The 10,311-nt window shown below is 37.8% G+C and overlaps 1 long non-coding RNA gene across 1 annotated transcript; it reads right to left on the reverse strand.

Annotated features, from left to right (window-relative positions):
• Positions 1-1,843: 1,843 nt before the first annotated feature.
• Positions 1,844-5,035, reverse strand: LOC147916114 (uncharacterized). Its single transcript, XR_015553355.1, has 3 exons — positions 4,950-5,035; positions 4,125-4,319; positions 1,844-2,690 (listed from the first exon to the last, which is right to left on the reverse strand). It is a non-coding gene; the product is annotated as an uncharacterized LOC147916114 (long non-coding RNA).
• Between the last annotated feature and the right edge of the window lie 5,276 nt (positions 5,036-10,311).

A 10,311-nucleotide genomic window follows, 5' to 3' on the forward strand; every position in this document is an offset into this window, starting at 1 on the left:
ACATAAATCAAAAAACTGAAAGCTAGTTATCTCAAAAATTTATAAAATTAATAAGCATCTACTTGCACTAATCAAGAAAAAAGAGACACACATCAAAATATCAACATTAAAAGAGGATATATCACTACAGATCCCACATAGATTGAAAGGATAATAGTGGAATTTTATAAACGACTTAATATGACAATACTTTTAATAACATAGATTAAGTGAATAAGTTTCTTCCAACACAGAAAGTACAAAACTTGACCCAAGAAGAAATAAAAAACTTGAATACTCTCTCAATTAAAGAACTGAATTTCTAATTTAAAAACCTCCCACAAAGAAAACTCCAAGACTACATGGCTCCACTGGTGAATTCTATCACACATTTAAGAAAAAATAATACCAATTCTATGTAAACTTTCAGAAAATAGTGAAGGAGAGAATACTTCCAAAATCCCTTTATATGGCCTGTATTACTCAGATACCAGAAACAGACAAAAACCTCACCACAATAGAGAACTGTAAATCAACATCCTTTATGAGCAGGAATGCAAAAATCCTAAACAAAATTTAACAAATAAAATCCAACAATATTAAAAAATATATAATACATCATGGTCAAGTGGGATTTATCCTAGGAATGATATGTTGGTTTAACATCTGAAAATCAGTGTAGTTCACCATATAAATAGCATAAAATAGAAAAATCATATGATCTTTTCAACAGGTGCAGAAAATGCATTTGACACAAGTTATGATAAAATCTTCAAAAACTAGGAATAGGCAGCAAGTTTCTAAACTTATTAAAGACATCTGTGAAAACCTACAGTTAACATCATACTCAGCTGTGAAAGGTTCAATGATTTTTATTCAAGATCAGGGACAAAGCAAGGACGTCTGCTCTTCCTACTTCTCTGGAATATTGCAATGGAAGTCCTAGCCAGTTCAATAAGGCAAGAAAAAGTAACAAAAAGCAGAAAGATTGGAAAGAATGAAAAGAACTGTATTAATAGAGAACATCCGTTGTATTCATAGAAAACCCTAAGGAATCCACAAAAAATCTACTAGAACTAAGTGACTTAAGTAATGTCTCAGGATACAATGTCAATATAGCAAAATCAACTTAGGTTTGATGTACTAGAAATGAGCAATTAGAAAATAAACTTTAGAAGATTAACTCTACTACAATAGTGTTAAAAAATACTTTTTGGAATAAATTTAACAAAAGATGTGCAAAAACGACACTGAAAACTACAAAACATTGCAGAAGAAAACTGAAGACCTAAATAAACTGAGAGCTATACTATCCTCATGGTTCAGAAGACTAATATTAGTAAGATGGCAATTCTCCACAAAATGAATGTACAGATTTAATGTAATCTCAATAATATCCCAAGAGACTTTGTTGAAGAAATTGGCCCCTTAATTTTAAAATGTATATGAATAGGGAAAATGACCTAGAATAGCCAAAAACAATCATGAAATCAAGAATAACTTTGGAGTACTTACACTACCTCCTTTCAAGACTCACAACAAAGAGACAGTAATCATGACAGTATGGCATTGGCATAAATAGAGAGTCCAAAAATAAACCCACACATTTATGGTCGATTGATTTTCAACAAAGGTGCCAAGATAATTCCATGAGGAAAAGATAGTCTTTTCTACAAATGACTCTGGAACAACTGGATATCTGTAGGGAAAAAAAAATAAACCTCAACCGTTACCTCACAACATGTACAAAAATTAACTCCAGAAGGATAAGATACCTAAAAATGAAAGCTAAAGCTATTAAACTTCTAGAATAAGAGAAAAATCTTTGTGACCTTGGCTTATGTAAAGATTTCTTACACAGGACACAAAAATAAACTCTTAAAATCATGGTAAATGAGACTTCATAAAAATTAAAAATGTTTGCTCTTTAAAAGACATGTAAAGATGATACAAATGGGAAATGGGAAATTGGAATTCCAGTTTAGGTATGTCAGGCCCTAAAACCCAAAGACTTTTCCACTACTCTGTGGGGTCTCTGGTACTTGCCCTAGGGTAAGGTAGACTGGTTGGAAACACACAGCATGGATCAGCATATATATCTAAAGAAGCCTAAGCATATTTTTAACACAACAGATTCAAGGTCAATGACAGAAACCAATATGAGTATTACATGGGACAAAGTACTAAGCAGAAAGTTTCCAGAAAGCAGATACCTTTTTCTCTAGCAAATCCTATAGGTAACCAGTAAAATACACGACCTAATAACGTGAGGAATGCACCCAGAATAGAAATAGCACTGACCAGAGACCTGGGCCCTAGTCTTAACTACTCACCAACTAGTAGCATGACCTTAAATTTCTATGTCTTAGATTCGCTCTCTCTAAAACACAAAAGTTGACTTAGAAGGATGATCCCCCCTTAGATTTATAACATTAGCAGTAAAAGCTCCTCCAGTCTCTCAGTCAATAACTTTTGTTGCCAAGTTCCAACAGGGTGTAGTTTCTGAGGGGCAGTGAGAGGTGGTTAGAACAAACAGAAGCTAAGCCCCAGACCTAAAGTTTGTCACCATCATGACAGCGCTCCCCCTTGGCAGATGAGCTGCATGGACCCTGCTGGGACACCGCCTGTCACAGCTGTGTGAAGTCAGTGGAAAAGCGCTGGGAAATGTTCACCAGCTTCAGTGGGTCATTTTTCACCAGTTGCAGATGGCTCTGTGGGAACAAAAAAAGGCAGGAGGGTTTCACTGACTGGCACACTACACCCAGCATCCTGAGATGAACGAGCTGTCTGTCTAAATTGGGAGCTAGGCCTGCAGTTTCACTTTGGGGACAGTCCAGGCTCCTCTGCGCTTTCCAGCAATCTCCATCCAAACTCTCACAGGCCTGTGGTGTCTAGCACTGCACAGCCTCCCAGGCTCCGGGTACTCCATGCACAGTGATTAGTGAGGCAGCACAGTGACTCAGACTCGTCCACCCATTCCAGAAGTCCTTACAAAGTACCAGTGAGTTCCCGGCCCACAATAGGCGTTTGACAAATATTTACCAAAATATATTGCATTGAAAAACCTTTCCCTTATACCATGGAAAAATACAGATGGGAGCTTGTTCTTTCGCCCCATACAGTATTTTCTGAAAAATAAGACTTTTAAACATAAAAGTCTAAATCTGATTCAATCTAATCATCTTTATTGTTCCAAGTCCCCTTCCATTGTCCCAAATTTCTAATTTAATTCTGAGCTAACATTGACATCTTGTACTTCTAGCACAGCTGGGGCAAAGGGCAGTAAAAAATTAATAATAACAGAGTTAGGCCTTAGTGCAATCATTAAATGGTAAAATGGGGGGGGCGGGCGCACATCAAAATATTTCCTTTCTGCTTCAGCCACAAATACCATTAGCTGCTCTCTCTCACCTCTCAATAAAAATTTGCTTTCAGAAAAGGCTCTGACGCCCGTCATCTACAGCACAGCATAAGTCTGTCAATGTGATGGGATTCGGAGGAAATTTATATCCTCAGGCATAACTCTAATTGTTTCATGAAAAGCTTAGCCACCTGTACAATCAGTTCAGTAATTGGAGGAACCCAGGAGGAGGGCCTGTAAGGTATAGCACAGAGGCTACATTATCTAATCAAAATTGGCCTTGATTTTGCATGCACTCTCCTCCACTACCTCTTTTGACCTTTCGCTATCCACACACCTGATTTGCTGTGTTGCCGCTTTTGCTACTAAAATGTGAAATGGATGGCTAATGACTTAAAAGAGCTACTGCCAAGGAGTGATTAACAGTCTGGGAAGAGGCAAGCAGAAGGCATCATGGGGTCCACCTGTGCAGTGAAAGAGTTAATGTATTTCCAAAGCTTTCCTCCCCCTTAGGAGGATATCCCTCACTTTGATGTAAAAAAATCCAGATGTGCCTGAAGAGGGATGCTGAAAGAAAGGAGGCTGCTTTTAGGAGATACTGAACTCCAGACCTTAAATGATTTAAATTCAGTCCCCATGTGCAGCTGCTAAACCAAAGCACCTCACCCCAGGGAAGAGATGAGAAATTTTGAGGGCGATTGAACACTGAGAATTCTCATCGTGGCTTAGCAAAAAGTGACTTAGCACATGTGTTTCAGTAATTATGAAGCATGAGGGTGCTCACTGGCTCTGAAACGCGTAGTCACCTGTGTGACAATGCTGGTGCTGGTGTAAGAAGCAATCAGACGAGGCAGGAATGAACATCTTTCGCCTTTGCAATCTGCTAATGCTCCAGGCAACTTTTCTTCTGGGAATGGGCGTCTGTGTTGTGCATTCACACCGAGATTATTCATTGCTTTTTAAGATTAGGTGTGCAGAGCTAATCAGGGGAAGAAGAGGGAGGTAGAATGATTATCAAGTAGCTACTGTGTATGCAGCACCTACTGGGAACCTGGAATTTTGCATACATTCCCTAAAAAAGAAAAAGAAATTTTATCGCGAAATTTCAATCATTACAGAAAATTACGGAAACAGAAAATTCCTCTATAGCTCTGCACAGGTCATAAAATAGAATATTGCCAAGACTTCAGAAGGTCGCTGCATTCAGCCTCAGAACCCCCCGCCTCTGTCCTGAAGTTCTTAAGGCACTTAAGGCAATCTGTTTCTTACTTTGCTTTGTAGGTTTTCCACATAAGCTTGCATTTCTAAACGTTAAGGTTTGGTTGTTCTTATTTCTGAACTATATATAAATGGAATCATGCAACCTGGATCCTTTTGTATCCGGCTTCTTTCATTCAATACAAAGTTATGTTTATGATGTTCCTGTTTTTGTCTGTGAGTGTAGTTTATTTCATTACTATCATATTACATTATATGACTATATTGCCATTTATTTATCCATTTTACTGTTGATGGGCTTTGGATTAGAACTATCATGAAGAACCTGCTATGAGCATGCTTATACACGTCTTTTGAGGCACATGGGCATGCATTTCTGTCAGTTACGTACCTAGTGGTAGAATTGAGGGTCATCATAATATACTTCTTCAACCTAAGTAAATAGTAAAAACCTGTGATTGTATCAATTTACATCAACAGTGTTGGGGTGTTCTTGTTGCTTCACATTCTTAATAAACTTAATATTGTAAGTAAGTCCTTTCACTTTAGCCATTCAGGTAGAGGTACTATGGTATGTCATTTTTCATTTTCCTGATTACTAATGAGGTTGACATCTTTTCAGATGTGCACTAGGTATTAGGATGTCGTATTTTTGAAACGCCTGTGCAAGTGTCTTGTCCATTTTTATAATTCCTTATTAACTTATATGACATTGCATCATAAATATAATTATAAATATGCTCTTACCCTCTTTAATGTCCCTTTTAACTCCCTTAATGGTTTCTTCTGAAGAACAGAAGTACTTAATATAGTCAAATTTATCAATATTTTCCCACATGGTCATCTTGTTTAAAAACTATTACCCTGTCCTGGGGCAATGAAGATATTTTTCTACACTATCTTCTAAAAAGCTTTACTGTTTTGCCTTTCATATTGAAGTCTACATTCTACCTGAAATGATTTTTCTTTATGATATTAAATAAGAGGTTTAATTTTTTCAGTGTGAATATCCAATTGGCCCAGACCATTAATTAAGGCCATCAAGTAGCTACTGTGCTACTTTTCTCAATTATCTTCACCTTTGTCCCTTTGTCATAAATCAAGTGTTCACAGATGTGTGGGGTTTTTTTTTAACTCTCTTCCAGTGGCCTGTTTGTTTATCCTGTGCCAAAAACCACATTGTTTTAATTGCTGTATCTTTTAATCAACTGTTGGTATTTGGAAGTACACGTCCTCCTCTACCTTGTTCTACTTCAAAAGTGTCTTGGCCATAGTTAGCACTTTGCATTTTTATAAACATTTTAAATTCATCTTGCTCATCTTCTCTCTCTCTCTCTCTCTCTCACACACACACACCCCCCCAACCTGCTTAGATTTTTTGTCACCACTATGTTAAATCTACATACCAATTTGGAAAGAATTGACGTCTTTACAGTAATGAGTCTTCTCATCTAGGAACATAACATACTTCTCCACTTATTTAGATTTTCTTTACTTTTTCGCATTAATGTTTCCTTCATTGAGATTTTGCACATCCTTTGTTAAATTGATTCTTAGTCATTTGTTATTTCTAATAATATTTTAAATGATATTTTTATTATCTAATTGCTTATTATTGGTATATAATAATACATTTTTAATATCATATTAAGCAAACTTGCCAACTCTCAAAAGATTCTTTTGAATCTTCTAAAAACACAAGCATATCATCTGTGAAGAATGACATTACCATGTTTCTCCTTTGCAATCCTTATGCGTATAATTTATCTTTTTCTTGTCTTACTGCATTGTCTAGGAAGCCCAGTACAATGTCAAATAGAATGGATGGTACTGCTGTTCTTATCTTGTTTCCAGTTTCAAAGGAAATTTTTTTAACATTTCACCATTAAGTATAATGTTCACTGTTGGATTTTTTTAGGTACACTTTATTAGATTAAGAAAATCCTCTCCTATTCCTAGTTTTTTTTTTCATAAAATGTATCACGACTTTTATCAAATAGTTTTCCTATGTCTGTCAAAATAATCATATGAATTTTCTCTCTTATTCTTTTAATGAAATATATTTCACATATTCTTACTAATCTCAATTTTACATGTAGTGGGAATCTCAGTTTAGGCAAGGGCAATACTACCACTCGGATTCAGGCAAGCTGAGTGTGCCTAGCAGAAAAATGAAGTGAGCTTTTCAAGAGTCTGTTGCATGAGAGATATCCTGGCAGAGAATCCATGAAAGGAAAGAGACTAGAGAGTTACAAAGCTTTTGTCAGAAATGAGGGGCAATTTTGCTTATCACAGGAGTCTGTCATTCAAATTTTGCCTTTTAACCAATTGTGTAGGCACATATCTGGGTTCTAAGGAAAGAGAGGGAGGAGAATAAAAACCAAGCAAACAATTTCACTCCTTGGATAGTCTTCTAACAAAGATTCATGCAAAAAAGAAAAAAAGCATTCCCCCTCAAAGCATGTTTTGGGCTTCAGAGAACATGGTTCAGCTTGGGTACTTCAAGGTCCCAAAAGCCACCAGTGGTGGGACAGTGTCTGGCCATAGCTCAGATAGCAATGTCTAGGGACTGAGTCAGTTTGAGCAGCAGTCACAGCTGTACCTCTTCACTCAGTAACAGCCAAGGGAAGCGTTATGGACCGAATTGTGTCTCCCTAAAAGATGTTATAGTTCTAACCCCAAGTACCTGGGAAAGTGACCTTATTTGGAAATGGAGTCTTTGCTGATGTTCAAGTTAATATGAAGTCATTAGAGTGAGTCATAATCCAATACGACTATGTCTTTATAAAAAGAGGAAATGACATGCAAACTGGAAGAACACCATGTGAAGATGGGAGTTGTGCTGCCACAAGCCAAGGAACTACCAGAGGTCACAGAAGAAGCCTGGAACAGAGCCTTCCTTAGCACATTCAGAGGGAGCATGGCCCAGCTGACACTTTGATCTCAGACTTCTATCCTCCAGAACTGTGAGACAATAAATTTCTGTTGATTAAGCCACTTAGTTTGTGGTACTTTGTCACAGCAACCCTAGCAAACAAATACAGGAAGTTATGGGTATCGTCAGCAGATAAGGTGATACCCAATAGAAACAGGAGTGATATACAACGGAGAGGGTAATCCATGACAGATGCCATATGGTAGCTGACAGAATTATTCAAAAGCACATGAGACATTCCCTGAAACCTCCAGAAATAATTAAGGAAGAGTCTACAGGGTGTTAAAGGTCCAAAGTTAGCAACAGGCAAACAGAGCCCCTGTAATGGATTAAGACTCTCAACGCAGTCAATTTAAAACCCCAGAGTAAAGCAGACTGGTAGAAAAGATGTAACACTAGGATGAGAAATGTGAATGCAGCCAGATCATGTAGTCTGCCCAAGGTCTTCCATTTAGCTGGTGGCATCGAACTTGAGCTTTGTTCACTCTGCCATGCTGTCTCTGTCGCTCTTCTTGGCAGCTTCTTTTACCTTCATGGCTCCCAGTTTGAACCAGGTGCATGTAAAATTGCTTGGAACTTATAACATGATAAAACAAGTACCTACATGTTCAAGGTCATGTACAAGGGTAAATCCAGTAGGTATCGCTACCTATAGACATTTCTGAAAATTACACACAAGTAGTTTGGAATCAGGAATCATTCAATCATCAATTATCCTACATTTATCTTATATAATGCACTGTGCTCAACTTGCAAATGGGAAAAATCACAAAAAATGACTAACTCCCACAAAAAATTGTCGTTCATTCATTCAGCTTTTTTTCCTTGAGTACAAACTGTGTTCCACACACTGAAGTAGGAGCCTGCGTTGTCCTCTATAGAGTAGAACATTCTAATAGGAAATCAGAATCACAGGATCACCACAGTTTATAACTGAATAGAGGTAATATAGTTGAAGCCATTTATTGAATAAATGAAAAGCAGAATCACAGAGAAGTAAAGGAATTGATTCAATGTCTATAGAGAGCTATAGAATCCAGGTCTCCTGATTCTCAGATCTAGAGAAATCTTTCCTGAGGGGAAAGAGTAGGGTCAAGGAAGGAAAAGTTGTGTGCTCATATATTTAAATCCAGCTGCTTCTGGGCCTGCCCCGTGGCTTAGCGGTTAAGTGCGCGTGCTCCGCAGCTGGCGGCCCGGGTTCAGATCCCGGGCGCGCACAGACGCACCGCTTGTCCAGCCATGCTGAGGCCATGTCCCACATACAGCAACTAGAAGGGTGTGCAGCTATGACATACAACTATCTACTGGGGCTTTGGGGGGGGGGGGAATAAAATAAATAAAATAAATAAAAAAGTAAAAATAAATAAATCCAGCTGCTTCTGAGATCTTATTTTTTCTTTCTCTTCTTCTCCAAAGCTACCCAGAGGCAAAATTAGGGAGTAGGCAACTGACCAAGGTACAAAGTTTGTTTCTTTTCTTAGTTTCCAAACACTTTGCCCCTTACATTTTCTACATTTTCCTTCCCCAGGTACCTATTCTAGCAACCCTGAGATGCTTAAGAAACACAATCCAACTCTTCTAAGATAATATGATTTTGTTAATTCTCCAAAAAGCCCTGCCTTCTCAGCCTCACCCAGCATGTTACCACAGCAGCTGTGGCATGAAAGAACCATGGCCACAAGAGAGTAATGCGCCTTTCTCAGATCAGATATGATATTTCTGGCAAATGAGATTTGCACAGACCCTTTAGCCCCATTAAAACTAGCTCAGTCTGTACCTTTTCCATACCTTTCTCAAGAACCATTGAATGGCTACAATTCAGTGATTTTTAGAAGATTTATTTTGACCTATTTCCCTTTTCTTTTTTAAAAAATCAGAACAACACCATTTTCTTCCGTACAACACCATTAGTACTTTTGGTTTCTTCACACGAAGAATTGGAAAGTTCAGTGTGCAATGGCAAAAAAGCATGGGATTCAGAGATAGAATACATGATGCATTTCCAGGCTCCCAGGCACACCACCACCTCTAGGTTGTTACTATTTACAGCCAATTTGAAAAATTGTTTAATAGAAAGTGCTTAAAAATGTTACCCCCCCACCCTTCTTTTCTTTGCTTGGATTGAGCTCTGGAAAAAATGCTAAGTCGTCTTTAGAATAAAACGACTCCTAGGTCTGGTCAAGCTCTATATAATTCTTCATAAATACTGTTGTGCATAATTCCAATGGCAGGTACAGTCCCCAGGCTGAATGCACCAATGTATGGAAGGAAGCATAACTATCTCTGGGAAGACCAAACCAAGTTCAGCTTCTCTTGACCACAAATTGCCACTTCTACCTTCCACTTCTTACAATTGTCTCTCTGTTTATACTACCTTCCTCTACTTCCTCAACATGTTCTTTTTTTGTTTTTAAATATGGGAGTCTCAAAAAGGGACAAGATAGTCCTTTTTGAATTCTAATGTCAGAGTGTGATGATCCACTGTCTACAGTCTCATAAGTTTGTACCCCATGTAGCAGGCAATCAAAGACAAAACAACGAGATGCTTAGATAGGCTTTTTAGCTTTGGGCTAAGAATCAATGTTGGAAAGTGCTGGAACATGGCTCATCTTGCTGTGAAAGAACTCGATCAGGGTTCAACCTACAGCAGAGTTAAATTAGTAGAATGCTTATCTTTCAAAGTGTTCAATTGGAAGTGCTCAAATTCTGATGCATTTTAGTTGGGTGCTAATTAGCAACTAACTGACTGCTAAATGGACTGTCACCTTTCCTTTTGACAATTTACTGAAAATTAGTCCCTCAATGTTATATGAACATG

This window comes from Ceratotherium simum, chromosome 10 (genome assembly GCF_057802395.1).
Source record: "Ceratotherium simum simum isolate JZ-2026a chromosome 10, ASM5780239v1, whole genome shotgun sequence".
Classification (NCBI taxonomy): domain Eukaryota; kingdom Metazoa; phylum Chordata; class Mammalia; order Perissodactyla; family Rhinocerotidae; genus Ceratotherium; species Ceratotherium simum.